The 17,792-nt window shown below is 44.9% G+C and overlaps 1 protein-coding gene across 6 annotated transcripts in view; it reads left to right on the top strand.

Moving 5' to 3' along the window:
* Positions 1-17,792, top strand: part of LOC100118215 (leishmanolysin-like peptidase) — a 260,868-nt gene that overhangs the window by 226,146 nt on the left and 16,930 nt on the right. The window lies entirely within an intron of this gene.

Here is a 17,792-nt window from a genome sequence, read left to right as displayed (position 1 = left end):
ACAATCTGGAAAGATATACGGAGATAGTATCAGCGGTTAAAGGCCCTTGTACCGTTGTCTCCCCGGAGCGTTTTGCGCGCGCACATGCTTCACCGGAACCCTGTCTCTTGCGTGTCGTTCTCGTAGTCTTGTCCGCACGTAGCTTAGATATCGCGCTTGTCGGCTCTAACTTAGGGTTTCATCGTTATACCAATTACCAAATATTCGGGGATGAAGTTGCTGCAGCGAAGTATCGCGAGCTGGAATTTATCGATGATTAATTTTGACAAAAAAATGATCACATGTTTCCCAATGATTGAATTATTTTTTATTTTGCATACTCGTTCATTCTACAGGAATACCTTTAAACGATACGCTTGTATTAAAAAATGAAGCTCGTTTTCCACGAATAGCCGTGCAGAGAGTATAAAACTGGACTAACTCTGGCCATCGACGAGTTATTTGGTATAATAGGATTTTCCCCACGGTCTGCAGGTATTCGTTTAGTCGAGAATTCTCCGGGCGAAAATGCACGGCACAAAAAGACTCGAAGAATCGATTTCCTCGAAAAACGAAAAGCTCGACTGCAGCTACAAGCCTCCTCCCGCACCTCTAATTCGTATGCATGCGCGTCCAGCCCCTGGAGCAACGCGCATAAATCTCCGCTTACGTCGTTGGTGGTAATGAGGTCGAGGGGGTCTTGATCGTTTCAGTAGTCGTGGCCCGGCTACGACCAGACCAGCCTGGCGACGCAATAACACAAAGCCCTCAGGAGGAAATATGCGATGGAACAAAGATTGCGACGACGAGGTGGAGTAAAAATAATATGCTTGCACGAGATGAGGCTCGTGTTTGTCATTGTTAAGGTGTTTTGTCGCCAAAAGCTGCGGCTAGTTGGCGAGCCCGAGACGCAAGTGTTGCTTGCTGGTGACGCTGTGGTTCTCGGTTTGCACACGGCTTGCGCTTTCGGGGCGTGGGTTTAATTTTTGGATTCTTGTTTTTAGTTTTAAGGGAGAAATAATACGTGCACTTTTGGCTCTGAGTCTCTACTGGAAGTGAATTACAATTGTGGCGGTAGAATCGCCATTCTGACCATATGCGGACATCCACTACTTATGCGTTCATCAATACAGAGACCAATAAACTCATACTTTATCTGCAATGTAGAAGCGTAGCTAACAACAAACTCGCACAAAGCTCCTCAAGCAATAAAAACCGCCGCAAATCGTCGCAAGCCGCAGTTATCCCTCTTCTCAAAGTGCCGCGCATATAGCCCTAATAATCGACTTCCTGCCGCAATCCTCCTCCTTCTTCTCCTCAAAAAAAAGTAAAAATTCCATCACGCGATCCCCGCAGAGAAAACAAGCTCGCGCGCACACATCGACGCAGTTGTATTTGGAACAGGCCGCGATAATGAGAGGCGCATTCGCGAAAAGCACTCGCGCGCGCGCGCGCCCCTAATGAGAGTCACGAACTTCCAGCAATTAATCATTAGCATAAATTCCTGATTCTCTGTATGTACCTATATACACATAAACGTGCACAAGCAGCGACGCAGCTTTTTCGGAGCCAGTATAGGACTCGAGATTTATGCGCCTCGTGACTGTTTGTCGCTCATTCGCGGTCAGGCGTGGCGCAAGAAACGCCCGCTGGGCGGACATTGCTGTCGCCCAGCATGAAGGGCATAAACAGCGGCGCGGGCAAAAAACGGCCGACGCATAAATATCGCGCAGCGTGAATGCCTCGCGCGTTCCGCGGATGCTTAGCCAGGAGAGACAATGAAAATGCTCGATGCTGCGCTGCTTTTTTTCGCTCGCGCGGAATTTTTTGGCAGACGAATTATTTATGGAGTGAACACTGCTGCTGCTGCTGCTGTTGCTGCTGTATACCGGTGAATTTCGGCTCTCTTTTGCGCGGGAGCTAGGATTATTTTTGCTACGCGTCCGGGAATGCACTGCGGATGCACGAATAAAGTATTTGTTTCGAATGCGGAATGAGTCATTTTTTACACATCGCAATGTATCTTCTCCTGCGAGCAAACTTTGTACTTTTTTAATGCATTCACGATGAAACCGTGGCTTATGAACGATATTTCTTCGGGCTGGCTGACGGTACAGTCGATAATTGCGCTTACGTGACTGCAGAACGTTAAGTTTTTCTTATTTACGTTCCTTGCAGTTCGATAGCCGATCTTATTATTGGAGTGCATGCTATATGTGACGTGAGATTCCGATGAATTATTCTATGCGTTGCCTGATGAATTCACTCCGAATCCCGCGGAGGAGTATATTTCGAGTATAACTGCAAAATACCCCGTGTTCGCTGCGCACGTGCAGGCGGGAGATACATGGACGCGTATATCACAGAAAACGTCTCGACTCGACGCACAGTAGTAGCTCAGTCCCTCATCCGCGTAAACATCAAAACGTATAACTGAAATTAATGCGCGTCAAGCCGCGGGCCAGCAAACACGTACCACTGCAGCGCTGCCGTGTTTGTTTTTGCCACTGTTTGCTTGCCGCGACGACGACGACGACGATGATTTCCGCCTGACTCGGCGCCTTCGGCTTTCTCTCTCTCTCTCTCTCTCTCTCTCTCTCTCTCTCTCTCTCTCTCTCCATAGCGCGCGCTCTCTCTCTCTCTCCGCCGTACACTCTACACTGTGCTCCTGTTTGAGGTTTGCCAAATTTCCCGCGATGCGGTGCTTTTTGCATAGTGGAGTGCGGGACTCGCGACTGTCTATCGCTTTGGGTAAACTGCTTTGTATAGCTGTTGTGTGGGGTAGCGTGTTAATTGGGACAATGCCAAGGTTTTTGGGGTGGCTCTTGCGCGATGATATATCGTACACGGCTAGACGATGCTCGCGCGCTTATGAAAGAGCGGTTGTTTTGCGCTGTTGCCGCGCGAGTCGTCGCGGTTCGCTTGGAAGACTATTGGGGCAGTAGAAAAGCCGTTTGAGGTAAAGCGAGCTACCGGTCAAAATAGTAGCCGGCCAAACCGGAACGAAACGCAAATAATGCCGTATTTGATTAGCCTACTTCAGCTCGACGAATGCTGCGAAATGTGCCCTCAAAATTATACTTGCCGTGACGTATCGCATCATGCTCTGAAATGTAATTACGAGCGGATGTATTTTTCGAGACATAAATGATACTTTTTTCTCCGACGAGTCGTTCAGTCGGAGAAGAATCGATGGAAATCGTGACTCGTAAGTAGTGATAAATCAGGAAGCTCCGCAAGCAGTAACTCACAAATACGGCCTCGTTAATCAGCCGAACACACCGCGGCGGCAAACATTAAAATTCTGATTGCGATTTTTCTATAGCCTCGTAAATACCAATTTCGCTGCAGAACTGCCCTCGCTATCTTCCCAACTACCCCCCATAAAAGCGGCATCTTCGACGAGTTCCCGCAAAAAAATTTATCTTCCCACGCTTGCTTGCGCACGCGCTCGAGAAAGAGAGAAAAAGTTTGGTGATTCCGGCAGCAGATCGAAACACTCGCCCGCAAGATTATATGTGTATAATGCTAACGATAATTTTCCTGCTTCAGCGGCAGCTTTTGGAATCATCCTCCGCTTTAATGCACGGGGCCGCAGCCGCGCGGCCGCCGCGATAACTTTCGCTAATAACGTTAAAGCGGTGGCAAACGTTTTGAAATAGGACGCGCTAATGCGAAATGAATTAACGTTGCGTGTTTGCCGCCCCGATCCTGTGGCGGCGGCGGCGGCGATTTCAATTTCATGCTATATGTATAGCCTCGAAATGCGCGCTTATTGCGAGCGGTTTCTCATTTTTGTTAAGTTTATCAGGTGGACGCTGATCGTAAACCGAATCAGCGTAACAATAGTGTGGAACCGAGGGTGCGGTTTTTTCAAATGCAACGAATGGAAAGTGCGGCAAAGAAGAAGGCAAACAAGAACGAAACTCCGCGAATGAAAATTACTTTTATACGCGCAGCTGTGTATTTTCAAAGCGTGGCCGTACGCGCTGATGAATATAAACGAGAAAAGTGTAATCTTGTATAATGTTTTTCCCTGCAGCTTCCATTACTCCTGCCTTTTTTTCATTAGAGATTGGTTTCCCGTGAAATTCCGATCGGCCGTTGGCTTTGTGTAACTCGCAAAGTTTATCACTCCCCCTCACCTCTTGTCCCGAACTTTTTCATCAAAACTTTTCCGCTCTTTGATTCCCGCGGTCTTCGGCCACGCTCGCTTGTTCAGGTAAGGACTTCCCTCGCTTGCATTTCCACTCCTATACCTGCCTCCCTCTTGCTGTGTATATAACGCGAAAGGTTGTTCGGTATTTGTTTTTCCGGCTGAGGACTTTGACAAATCGGGGGTTTGAAATCGATTTCATTATTCATCCTTCGCGCGCGTGACTTTTGACTTTTTAAAGTTGTGGATTATTTTTAAAGAATTTCCATGCAATCTCGAATGAAAGTGCTGGAAATACTTAAGGACATTGATCGATCCAGCTATACTATTTTCTCGCATTAAAGGCAGCTTCCTCTCTCGCTCATTTTCCAGCTTTATTTAACTCTCCCTCTTAAAGAGTCCTCCATATAATACAACTCCACTTCTGCCCTCTTTATCTCTTCCGCTCTATTTCACGTTTATTATTAAAATTTTTGTCAATCTTTATCTCGCCCGTATAGAGAGAAGCTCGAAAGAAGTCCTCGGGCGCTTTTTCTTGCGACGCAGTCCAGTCGTTAAGTTAGCCCCCCCCCCTCCCTCCCCCCTTTCTCTTTCTCTCTTTTCTCTCTCCTCGCCGGACAAGTTTTTATATAGAAAGAGGTGCGCTCTTGCTCGCTCTTTTTCTCCCGGATAAAAGTACGGCGGGAGCAAAAAAGAAGTACGGAAGGAATAGCGAACTTCCCCAAGTGTTCGGGAAACACTTTATTTCAGCGAGCGCGCGCGACGCGAGTTTATGTATTTTCCCTTCTTATTTCGCCCGGCGTTTAGAGCGGCTTCGACGTATTTTTCCCGACTACGCGGAAAACTTTAACAGCTTGCGTACATATACATGAGCGGCCGTTTTTTCTTCTTCTGTGAGCATGCACGCGCGGCTTCATTTTCGGACGCTTACGTAAGGCTACCGAGAGAATCGCGGAATTTCTTAACGAATGCGCGACAAGCTTTACGCCGAGATATTAACTTTCCGCGAGTTTACGGAAGGATAATGTCAAAAGAGAACTCACGGCTGATGCCTGCAGTGGTCCGCGTGCTGCGCATAGACTTTCATAAAGAAGAGCTTGAAATTCTTCGATACAAAGTTATAATGGGAGATTCTCAGAGGAGAGGGGAACATTTTTCCACGAATGGATGGAAGTTCGCGTAGTTGTTTATATTTGCCGTGTGTCCCTATACCAATGATCGCGAGCTGTGTTTTTCTTGATCGCGAACTGTTGTTCCGAGAAAGGCTGCGGGGAATTCTCTTGGCGTTCCAAGCGTGCCCGTTTCAAGTATTGCCGCGGATTGTTTCGGTTTGACGAGTTTTATTATGTTGCCGAGCGTTTCGATTCAATGCAGCTATTTGCTCAACGATTTCTCGAAAATGAGAAATCATACAGGGTTTCATGAAACTCGCTCGATCCGCTGCGCGACGACGATTGTTTTATTGGAAAGGTTGGGTTTCATACAGAAGTGCGAAACGATTCTAAACCCGATTGATTGCAGGCGCTTGAAAGTGTATACATATTTTATACTTGAAACATTTTTAATTAAAGAGTATCGTTCACTGCAGATAATAAAAACCTGAAAGCATCGGTATAGTCTCAGCTTGCTGAAACGCCCTCTCAAAAAGACACCGAGATCTCTCCATTTATATAGTCGCGCCATAAGCCGCCCTAAGCTAATTTTCCTCGCTACACGCCATATCCAGCGCAAAAGCCAAGCTACCTCGAAGCAGACATCGGAGAGCCTTTGTCCAGAAGATGCTCCCATGACCTGTCTCGAGTTTTGAACGGCTCTCCTATTTCCTCCGTGAAAAAGACAGAGGCACTCCTGCGGCGTATTGATCCTCGCGAGACGTCAAAGCTCACCTACTCCGACACCCATTTTCGCCCTGTATGACGTTACACACACACACACACACACACACACACACACACACACACACACTGGTATCACGGACTTTTAAAGATGTTACTAACGTACACCTGCCTTGGGCATTAGAGCTTTTTACTTTTGACGAGAGAGAAGAATTTCGATTACTTTGTGCTGGGTGAGAAAAGTGAAGGCATGACGTCAGCTTCGGGAAATGAGAAAGATCGTTTTGAATATAGTTATTGAATGAAAACTACTGTCACTCCTCTCTCCGAGTAAAAAAACGATAAGCCGACCTAAACCAAAGCCTTGCGCAGAATGGAAATACGACAGGGCAGAGACAGAAGAAGCCATTCGCGTGTATTTGCTCGGCGTCGAAGTGCAGCGGCTGCGCCGAAACTGCTCGGAAAAGCGCCGAGCGATCCATTATTCAAAAGACGCAGCTCCGCTTATTTACCGGGAAATGCTGTTCTACAGGCGAAATTTTGAAGACGCACGTACGCGCGCAATTCAAGCGACATTTTTCATCCACAGTGGCACGACTGGGATTTCCCGTTCTTTTTTTCGAAAGAGATGGTTATTGATGCGACTCCAAGTTCCCTGATGGCGTTTTGAAGATTTTTCGAGGCGGTACGTCCTGTTCGACAATTTTCCAAAGGGTTCAATTTGTCGTTTCGGGAGAAGCGTCGCTTTTTTCAGGTCGAAAAGTTCCGAGTACAGCGTGCTTAATAGTAGGGGGTATAAACATGGTTGGCGTCACTGTCGGAGCGCCGGAAAGTTCTCGTTTAGTTATGAAAAATTTCGTCACAAGAGATCCCAAGTTTGACACAAGCATAAACACGAGAAACAGCCCAGCGACGCGCTATAGCTTCCAGCAAATTTGTGCTTCTCTATACAACTGCCTGCAGCGAGTTCTCGAAACGGCACGGCAATCTTTAATAACCCACTGGACCCCTTATTGCACTTTAAGGCACCTTATTATATAGCAGCTATACGGCGAAGAAAGGCTCCTTTATTTACCGTCTCGGTACAGCGCTAAGCATCTCGGGGCGCCAATAGAGGCCCATAAAACACAAGCTCGCGGCCCGTAACCACTTTCGGCCTTCGGGTACGGACCGTGCGCGCGCGCGCGAGCGTACTAATGCAGAGGGAGACACCATCTCTCTTTGGAATTACGGCGATGCCTCCTCGCGCCACAACAAATCTTGTCCCTCCAGCGAGCTCTTCTGCAGCGGAATCCGGCCGCCCCGGGTCTCGTTTATCTTCACCGCCTACTGCTGCTGCTACTCGGAGTTTCTTATGTGCGCGTTGCGTGGCTTTGACGGCCAATGAGGCGCAAGCTCGAGCGACTGTTACCCTCGTGCGCGAGGGCTCAAGCTTTTTGCACTGTGGAGCTATGCGCGAGAGATGGCTGAGCTTTGATTTTTTTACATCGAAGGGCTTGCGGTTGCTCGCATAGTTTTCGTCAAGCTTGACTGAATTCTAATTGAATTCCGTATCAGAGTTTCATGACTCATATATATCCCATTAATTAAAATAACAACTTTTGATGTATCAAAGGTGACTAGAAAATGCTAATGCCGCTAGTGCGCAGAGGAACTTTAACGGCCACGGAACTAATCGAATTCACTATTAAAATGCCTAACCCCCTGAAGGCACGACTTGCATCAGTGTACATACACTTATACACATCAGCTCGAGGGATCAGGGAACGCAGGAAATTTAAATTTCTCAAGGGGTGCCAGGCATGTATTAAAACGTAAAATAATATCGCGTTCCCCGTATAAATCTTCAGTCTCGGTATATCCCTTATAACAATTTCATCGATCCGGCGCCCTGTACGTACCTGTCCCGATTTCATTTTCCTCTTATCTTCTCCGCTCTATATATATGCACGATTCGTCTTTATCTTTCGCCGTTAAACGTCGTTATACGCCTTGGGAATTACATATTATTCCTCCTCGACCCGCCAGGCTTTCGCTTCTCCGGCAATGCAGACATTCATACATCGCACAAGTGTATATATATATATATATATATATATATATATATATATATATATATATATATATCGATAGTAAAGTCCCCTGGGGGGCGACTTGTCAGTCGTAGCTGACTGCCGCATACTTTTCATCTTCGATCACATTTTCTCGCTCTGCTCTCTGTAAATATAGCGCACCGCCTCCTGTTTTAATTACCGCTTTGTAATTTCAGCTATTCCATGATATATTAAAACAAAAATTTACTCACATAACGTGCAATGAAGAATTTTTAATCAAAACTCCGCGGCGATTTTTCATTTCCGCTGACGCAATGCGCGCGTCCTTTCACATACGGCCTGGAAAATCCTAAAAATGCATAACGTGTATAGCCGCGTCTGCGCATTGTTAATGAACCCGACCGATACAGCGCGCGCCTCCCCTTTCTTAAGCATTTCCCCGTGCCGTTGTATTCCGACAACGAAAATTCTGTTTTTCTCGATGAAAATGTCATTTTAAACTAATACTGACGTTTCGGTGGCTGATGCTCGAACTTCATATCGCAAAATAATGACTCCAAAACGAATACTTCCGGCGAGAACGATCACGTCGAAAAGTAGACAAATGCGGTCGATAATTAGTCGTAGCCATGTGTGCGGGAACGCGCACGCGAATAAAGGGTTGCGTGCACATCAAAGGTCCGATGGAAAATATGAAGGGCAAAAGCTATTACGGAACAAGCATTGCGAGAGAGGAAAAAAGGGACATGGGGACAAGGGAGATAGTGCAATGATTATCACCGCACGGTTTCCGCTTTAATTAAAAAATTAAAAAATTTAAGCTCGCCTCGCACTTTTAATATGACGAGGCATATAACCGGACGATTTTTTTATTATTCCGCTCTAGAAAATGAGAAGTTTCATTGCTCGCTTGTTCATTCATACTTAGCGCGGACTCAACCGCATGTGCGGCGGCGGTCGTTGGGCGCATTAAAATCCAATGTCAGCATAAATAATATATCATCAGAGCGCCGCAGCAAAAGACCCGAGTATAACTTTTTCCGCGCGTCCCGAGTAACTTTAACAATTTCTCGCGTGGGGCGCAAAGCGCTTAGCCAAATAAAGACACGCGCATATGACGCGCGCACCTGATCAAGAGCGCGATGAGCCATGCGCGCCGTCGCGGATGCGTTTAATGCAACACCCCTAACGGCATATTTATTGCAATCGCGCACTAAATAGATACGCGTGTGCGCGTAACGCACAATGTGGGCATTTATCAAACGGGCGCGAGCGCGCGTTTTATTATATCGTAACTCGCCGAAGATAAACGTGATTAATACGGCGTTATACGGCTCCGGCGGAGCATCAATAACAAATCGCGCTTTATTTAGCCGTAAAAAGCGTGCAGCGAGCGTCGCTGTAAAAATTATTAACGGCGGTGGGATTACGACTTGAAAATAATGTCGAATGCTTTGAAGAATTCGCGCTGGAACGTGCGTGTACAGCGTATGATTGATGGATATATTTTTGCAGTGTAATGTATTATTTTATCCGCTTAATCCCGGAGCATACGCATTTATGAAGAGAAAGTATAAATATATCTCTCTTGACTATAAAAGCGCATGTCATATAGGGCTTTTGATTATTGAATTCGTCGCATCGAATGACGGAATAATGACTCGGACGCGCTGCCGAACAAACATTTAAAAACTACGCGCTGCGCGTTTACCGATAATCGATAATAATATTCTGATGCAGGGGATTACAGATATTGATTTTCGACTGGTCTCGAAGAACACTCTCGACTAAAATGTTACATTGGTATCGTCCATAATAATTATGTAACAAAGATTTTCCACAATAAAAATACAGCACCCACACGATAAAAACCAATCTGTTATTCCATACAGGTCCTTTCGAAGCGTTCGCAATTCATCGCAAAAAGCTATACCCTAAACTACTGCAGTTTCGCCCTGCAGAAAGCAAAAACAAAAAAAAATAAAAAAAATAAAAAAAACAATCATCCGTTTGAAGAGAGAACAATACGCATAGGGAAAAAGTTGGCTCGCGTTTGGACGCAAGGCTGCTTCCCACACTGTCACGGCCTTTGTAAGCCCCGTTACTCGGCCATGGGGGAGCTTCGAACACGGTTTGTCGCTGTAAAAATTCACGAGCGTCGGAGAGCCGAGTTTGCGCTGTATATTCTAAAATCCATTACGAAAATACGCGGCAGCTTCGATCCTTTGTGCAGAGCGCACCTACTCGACGCAACTTTTAATCCGATTTCCGTTTCTGCAGACGCTGCGCGTGGTTTTTTGATGATTTTTTTTCCCGCCCAAACTCGGTGCTGCGGATTTATTCTTGAGCTATGTCGTGTTTAATTCATCGCCTTGGAAGCCAATGCTTAAAAATGCGCATAATATATATTTAGCTTATAGCCGCAACGAAAGAAGTTTCCAGACATGGGATGTTTTTTTTACAATTCGCTTTGGTTGTCATCGTATCCATCGTTAATTATATGTCTGGTGCGAAGTCTTATATACTATATTATTCGGCGATGTAAGCCGAAAAGCGACGAGCTTCTTTTCTGTCATATCGCATGCGCATATTTAACAAGGTAATGAAGGACTCACTCGCGGTAAGGATAATTTTTGTGCGAGAAATATCTTCGCAAATAACGAGACGAACCTACTCTCTGATGAGCAATCGCACGCAGAGATTGTTTGCACGCGCTCGGCTCTGTCTCGGCTTTGTCGGGAATACAAATTTTCAAAACGACTTGAATTGTTGCGCTTCGCGGCGTGCACGCGCGGGTCTGGATGTTGAAGAAAGGAAGCCCTTCAGCGAGTATCTCCTGAGATATTTATGACTGTCGGGAAAAATAGCCCGAAAATCTTCGGAGCGCAAGAGATTCCGACGTTGAATCCCTCTCTGCCCGCCGCGGCTTTGCACATTATCATATTAAAGAATAATACTTGCTCTGAACGACGTCTTTCAACGGCTTTAATTCTTTTTGTAGAAACGTCTCTGCGCACCGATGAGTTTATCATTTTTCCATAACGCTGATGACTCGGCTCTTTCCACGGGTCGCGGCAGACTCCATTTTCCCGCCTCTAAAGCACCTGCATATAGTCTCCATTTATTAATTAAACGCGGCCTTGTCACTTTTTACCCTCGCCCGTATAGTGCCGTATGGATACACATGGTGTCTTTACAGGCCCGCCTCTCTCGAGGTGTCTTATCCCGTATGCTTCACTGTATGCTTCTCTATCCGATCTTGCAAGCGGCCGTAATCCCTATTGGATCTTCTTGCCCTCCGCTCTTACCTCTTCCGAGGGTCGAGGGGCGGGGGTTGATAAAGGGTAAGCGCGACGGCAGCCCGAATCCCCTAAAATAAGAAGCTCTTTTTATACGTCCTTCCGTGCGGTGTATGGACGAGATAAGTAAAAGCTTGGCTCTGATTTTTTTTTATCCATACAAACGTCTGGATATACAAACGTCTCTATATTCTTGCGAAGCTGGCAAATCGGAGATTGTTGGAAATATTCCGTTGCGCATCAGGGGCGAATCATTTATATCGAATTAAATGATTTAAATTATTAGATTTTCTCTACGCATCGCAAAGTTTACGCGCTATTTTCGTAATGTTAAGATAGAGAATGTTATGCGAAGCTTGAGTAAAGCCACTCCGCTAGCTCGAACCAAAAATAATTTGTCATAATGAAATTTTGCCTTGAATTAAAAACAAAACTCTGAAATGAAGGAAATACCGCCATTCTTCTCTTGAAATGCAAGCTGGAATGTACAGCAGGTATTTTTAATAAAATCATTCCGGCATCCTGTCTTTCTCAAATTCTGAGAATTACGCGATTCATTCGAGCGCAAATAACCCTTCCCGGTATTACCGCAAGCAAGTACTAGCTGTGTAGAAATGCTTTTCCATTAATTACCTAGAACGCGCTGGAAATCGTATATTAGAGAAAAAGGCTCATCGCCGCTTCATTCTCAAGCTGGTGGCTATCCCTCTCGCAGCCATCATGCGGAACAATCGTCGCTTGGCTGATCGATAAGCCATTACCCAAGCTCATCCCATTCTCTCTGTATCTGTCTAGCTCTCTCACATAATACATGCCAGTCTCGATTTGCATATTTCGGCGCCCACGCAATCGATATACGTTTTTTTTCTCTATGGCGAATCACTTTTGGCGAAAATTCGAATGTTTGTTGCGAGTGGATTCCTTTCTCGCGACGGTCGAGTTATTATCAGAGGACGCTCGAGCAAGTTAATTTTAGCGGCATGCGCGCGCATTCCTGTATATCGAGGGAAATTAAAGCATTTCGCATCCGAGTTTCGCAGAATGAATTAAAAGTTGATTGTTTTTGACAAAAAAGAGAAAAAGAGCTGAGACAGGAGAGAACGCGCGGAGCTAAATTAGTCGTTAATTCGCTTTTATATTTATTGGGAATATCGCTTCACACACGCGACGCAGTAGCCTTTAGCGTTTTTGGTCTCGAATTAATTCGATCTGAAAGCTACTGCCATCGAGCTCTTCTGTGCAACGAAATATTTCCGATTTTTCGATCCTTTATTCCTGGTACTCTGATGATGATACAGCACGATTGAATAAAATTCTTCCGCATCATATCACACCTATACTAATGGTTTCTAAATCTTTTTATCATAGTAATATATGGGGAATTCTACGGAAAAAATACACTTTCTTGACTTCAAAGACGGCGAAAAAAATTGTTGGGGCACGCGCCCGGATCAATTGTTTTCTAATTGTGCATATTTAAAACAATGCAAACCCTACGTTCCAACACAAAAAAGGGACTTGTGATACTAAAAACTAGCCATTGTTCAACAGCATGTACCCGATGCATGAGAGCACAAAGGAAAAATGTATATTAGTATAATGAAAGTACGAGAAATGAGCTTTAATTGACAAAAAACGCAATGCAAATGCTTGAACAGGTCTTGAATAAGTTACCTGCAATTGAAAATGTGGAAAAATAATGAAAATTTCAGGTTTTTTGCGGTCAAGAAATTTGTATCTTTTTTGATGATTTTTCCACATTTTTAATTACAGGAAACTTTTGACTTGATCAAGCATTTTGAACACATTTTTTTTTTAATTAAAGCTCTTTTTCCATACTATGTTTCTACTAATACATATTTTTTGTTCGTGCCCTCGTGTATTGGGTACATGCCGTCGAACAATGGTTAGTTCTTTGATAAAATTTATTGAGGGGCCGAGAAAACAGTGTCGTCGTTTTGTATTTTTTTAGTTGTATCGTTAAGTTTGTATTGTTAAGTGCTGCGCCGCTGTTCCGGACGTAACCGAGGACTACTAGGGATAAGAGTAAGTGCGGCGTATTTATTTTTTATCAATAATATATTCTACCTATTAGTAGTTTTAGCGAACGTTTCTCCGTCATTTGGCTCTCATATGCGCGAATCGACAAGGCGATTCGTGGCTTCAGTCCAATACGGTTAGGAGTGATTTTATAATCATTCCTAGACTGCCACGACCCCCTCTAGGAGTTTTACTCTGCGGATTTGAGGGTCACTGTCAGTGCGGAGAGGCTAAAAGGGCCGATCTGTGACTGCCAGGCCTGAGAGTCGAGTGGCGGGAGGCGTTCGCGTGAACACATGACTGCGTGTGTATAGCTATAAATATAGAGGAGCGCGCGCACTGCTTCGAGTCCCTTCGGTAGTCCTCGGGAAAGCGTCTTTGTTTTAGCGGGCTCGAGTTTTCGGCGGCGTTTAATGAGTAGAGCGTCAGTTCTCGGCGACAACTTGTGAGAGAAGGTCACACCAGGACCTGATCGTTAAGAGATTTCAATAAAGTCATAATATCTGATCAACAATGATTTCACAGTTTATTTTTGAACCTTAATGTAGTCTTGTCCCATACGGCCGCCCAACAATTTTATTCGCTGTCAAGATAGTGTATTTTTCCCGTAGAATTCCCAATATGCCAAGTTTTTTTCCCAATATACCCCGAAAATTCGTTAGATTGTGTGAGAAAAAAAAATCCCATCCGCTCAACGAAAACGAGCCCTTCCCAAAGTATTCATGAGGCGGCACACAGCAGGACCATTCTATCTTCAGTATAACCGTTGAAAAAAGGTTCAACGCCCCTGGCTTACAGGCGCCGCCGCCTCTAAAAAGAGAACGCGCGAGAAGAAAAGACGCGCCGGGGTGCGACCGAAAACGCGAAGAAGCGCGAGGCCCATTTAAGCCGGGACAAGCACGCGCGGACGCAAAACTTTTCGGTGAGAGAAAAGCCGCCGAGCATTGTGCCAAAATTAATTATTAGCCTCGACGCCCTCGTCCGCAAGCTCCCTTTGACTCTTTCTTTTCGGCTCTTTTGTGTCCTCCCTCGCGATTTCGGAGGAGAACACGGACGACGGCTCAGAGTTTTTTCGGACGATTTCAGTTGTGACTTTGAAGAATTAACGATAAAAAAATTGATGCCCCAACAACCAAATATTCTCCGGCAACCTGCATTCTTCGTTGCATACCCTGCAAACGTAATTGCAACAAGTGGTTTCACATCACGCGACTTGAAAACCTGCACTTCAACTCCACAGAAAGGACAATAAAAAACCAAGTGCGAGCTCTTTCTTTGAACGTGTGCCCTACTGTGTTCCATGTGTACCTTAATTTCCTTCGTCGCGTCTCCAACACTCGAATCTCCACACACAATAGTTTCGCAGCTGGCGACTCGCGAAAGGATGAAGTAATCAGTCTGCGACGTTTGATACCGGCTGTCGAGCGAGTCGCGTCGTCGGCGGAAATTTTTAATGAGTCTCACTCCTCTCGCCCCTACGTGCGGGGATAATTAGTGTACTTTCGTAGCGGTGCGACTTCTTTTGCGCGAGCGCGCCACTCGGAAGCGCGTTAATTAGAAATTAAAATTCTTTGCGCCTCGCGTACGGAAATTCATCTGGTTTCGCGAGAAGTTTTTTTCTTCGTCTTTGTCGGATTCGCCACTTTGGAGCTTTGTTGAAATAAGAATTGCAATAGGAGTATGCACCGAGAGCTTACTAGCTAGTTTATAGACTATCTTATGGGTAATGAAAATCACGGGTGCTTTTTTTTTAATGGCGCGGAATTTCTCATCGGTGCATTATTGACGTTTGAGACGAGTAATTCAATTCAACTAATCCCCGATAAGTTCTGACGCTTTCCCTTCTAATTAATCGATTAATACCAGAAATATATGGATTGTTCGAAAATATTTCGAATATTGTAAATTAAAAAATATTACTATACCGTATTACACCGTAAAACTTAAAACAGTCCCGCCGATATTTAACTCACGTAAATTTCCGTAACTGAAAACCCAGCAGCATTACACGTCTAATAAAACTTAAAAGCTGACTCGCACGTCGAGACGTCGCATTATCGTATTTAGCGAAAGTCGAAATACAACATAATAGGATAATTGTGCTCCACAACAGCTTACACGGCAGGTCTTTAATATTAATAACGGGAATAACGTCTGCGCGAGGCCGAAGGAGACACGGAAAAATGGCGTATAGAGGGGGAAGAAGCAGTTACTTGGGCGCAAGAAGAAATCGACTACGTGAACGTGCATATTGTGTACACGAGCGCGAGGAGTGACGCGGCCCCGGGAAAAATTTTATGACGTTCTCGCGTGTCGGCGCGTAATATTGCGTTTCCCTTTGCTATTTCGTTACACTTTTACACTCTTTTCGCGGATAATGCCGTTGATGATTTCGTTCATTAAGCTCCTATGAACGCAGGGGTGAGAATTCAGCATACATTTATACTTTTGAAAGATTATCTTGAATTTCGTAAGCTAGTATACGAGATCGGCTCTCATAAATGAGAGAAAAACAAACTTTTCAAACCTGTTAAGGTAAGGGATAAGAACGTATTACAAACATTGCGCTTACAAAAGTAGCAAAGAGGATACGGGAATAAACCTGCAATTGAAAACGCGCGTAACTTCACGTCCAAGGCTTATACTTCAAACTAAAGCGAACCTGACACTCGCTATAGGCAAACATTTTCCCGGAAAAACAAGCATCACCACCTTGCAATCACCAGCGGATTATTACCTGGGGCAAAGGACCTCAATTAGGCAGAGCAGCGTCAGGTCATTTTACCCCTTGCAAAACTGAAAGCTAGTGTGGACAGTTAGGAGATGCAGATAGCGCTAATAGACACCGGAACTCGTTATTAAAAAAGTCAAGACTAATTTCTTTTTTTTTCGGAGAAAAAATGATCTCGAGAGCAGCTCAGCGAAAATAATGAACGCGAGTCATTCGCGCGAGAGTTATCCATATCCTGGCTTCATTTTCCCCTTCTGTCCGAGGAAGAGCCTTTGTGAATAAGCCACGTTGTTGCGCCTTCGCTTTATTCCGTACCGGCTCTCAGCAGGCTTGATTTGAATAAACTTTTACAATGTAAATATATTGTGGCGAACGGTGGTTTGAAGGGCTTCTATGCGTTAATAAGAAGAATAAATAAACGACCAGTTAAAAATCAAAGAGAACGCAATCGACGAAAAGCTTCAAACGTGCATAAATTATGAAAAACACACATACATCAGAATATCTCGTAAACTTCCGCTCGAAATCCGCTCGATCCTCTTATCCGTTATCCAAATACTCGGAGCTAAGTCTACCGGGAGTAAGGAAATTATCGGATAGCAGCGCTCTACTTAACCTCCTCTCCCCTCCTCTCCCTCCGTCCCCATCACCCAGCGCTTCACTTACTAAGGGGTTATTTTTGCCTTTCGCGATACACCGCTTGTGAAGATAGCGCGCGATATTAAAAGCAGCCTTGCCGCACTGGATATGTCGATGTGTGTGCGCGCGCGCGCGCACGTGTATGTGGGCTTACATTCGCTCCATGTAGCAGCGTAAATCTGCGTTGCCTGCGTGGGTGCGCTTGAAAGTGTGCTTCTGCGGATTCGCAGCGACTGCGGCTTCCATTAGGTAATGAAATATACAGAGATCAGTTCCCGATGTATGATGTGCCACGATCGCGCGGTCATTTGGAATGATTGTACGGAAATGCAGGCTCCTGCCGTGATAAGCTCTATCGACAGGGAAAAAGCGGATTTTTTCCGGTGATTATTTGGATTTTTATATTTTTATTGTATTCTTTATGGTCGAGAGGGAGCGAAAGGGTATTGGCTGGAAACTGGGACGAATTGAATAATTTTGATTACTGATTTCTGTGAAAATCGTTTATTATTGTAGGAGCGCGCGTATAATATAGTAGATTATTTGTACGAGTTCGCACGCTTGATGTAATTATCAGGCGACAGCAGTCATGCGCTCTTATCCAGATAACAAACTGTATACTGTATATAATTGTATTTTCCATCAGCGAAACACTCTTGTTAATACTTGGATGTATTATGACTTGGCTCGAGTAGAAATAGTCGGGTATGGTCGGACAATGCCGATATCGGCCTAATATATTTTAACAGTGTTGATAAAAAATGTCGATGAAATAGTTCCCTATCCTACTTTAATGGAAACTCGAAATCCAAGCCACAATGTTTTCCCACTCGAAGGGTGGTCGTATCTAATAACACGGATTTTATATCGGGTAATGATCATTTTATTTCACTATAGGCGCATTCTTCATTCTGCACTCATCGCTGAAATAACACGCGTTGGTCCAGTCGCACTGATTCGATTAAAAGAAATCCCCATTGGCACATAAAACCCCAGCCACGCACTCCCGCATCCACATGCACGTAATGGAATATTTCATAACGCAAGCCCCTGATTTCG

This window comes from Nasonia vitripennis, chromosome 4 (genome assembly GCF_009193385.2).
Source record: "Nasonia vitripennis strain AsymCx chromosome 4, Nvit_psr_1.1, whole genome shotgun sequence".
NCBI classification, from domain to species: Eukaryota; Metazoa; Arthropoda; class Insecta; order Hymenoptera; family Pteromalidae; genus Nasonia; species Nasonia vitripennis.
The sequence above is the reverse complement of the archived record's forward strand: the minus strand, read 5'-3'. Positions and strand labels throughout refer to the sequence as shown.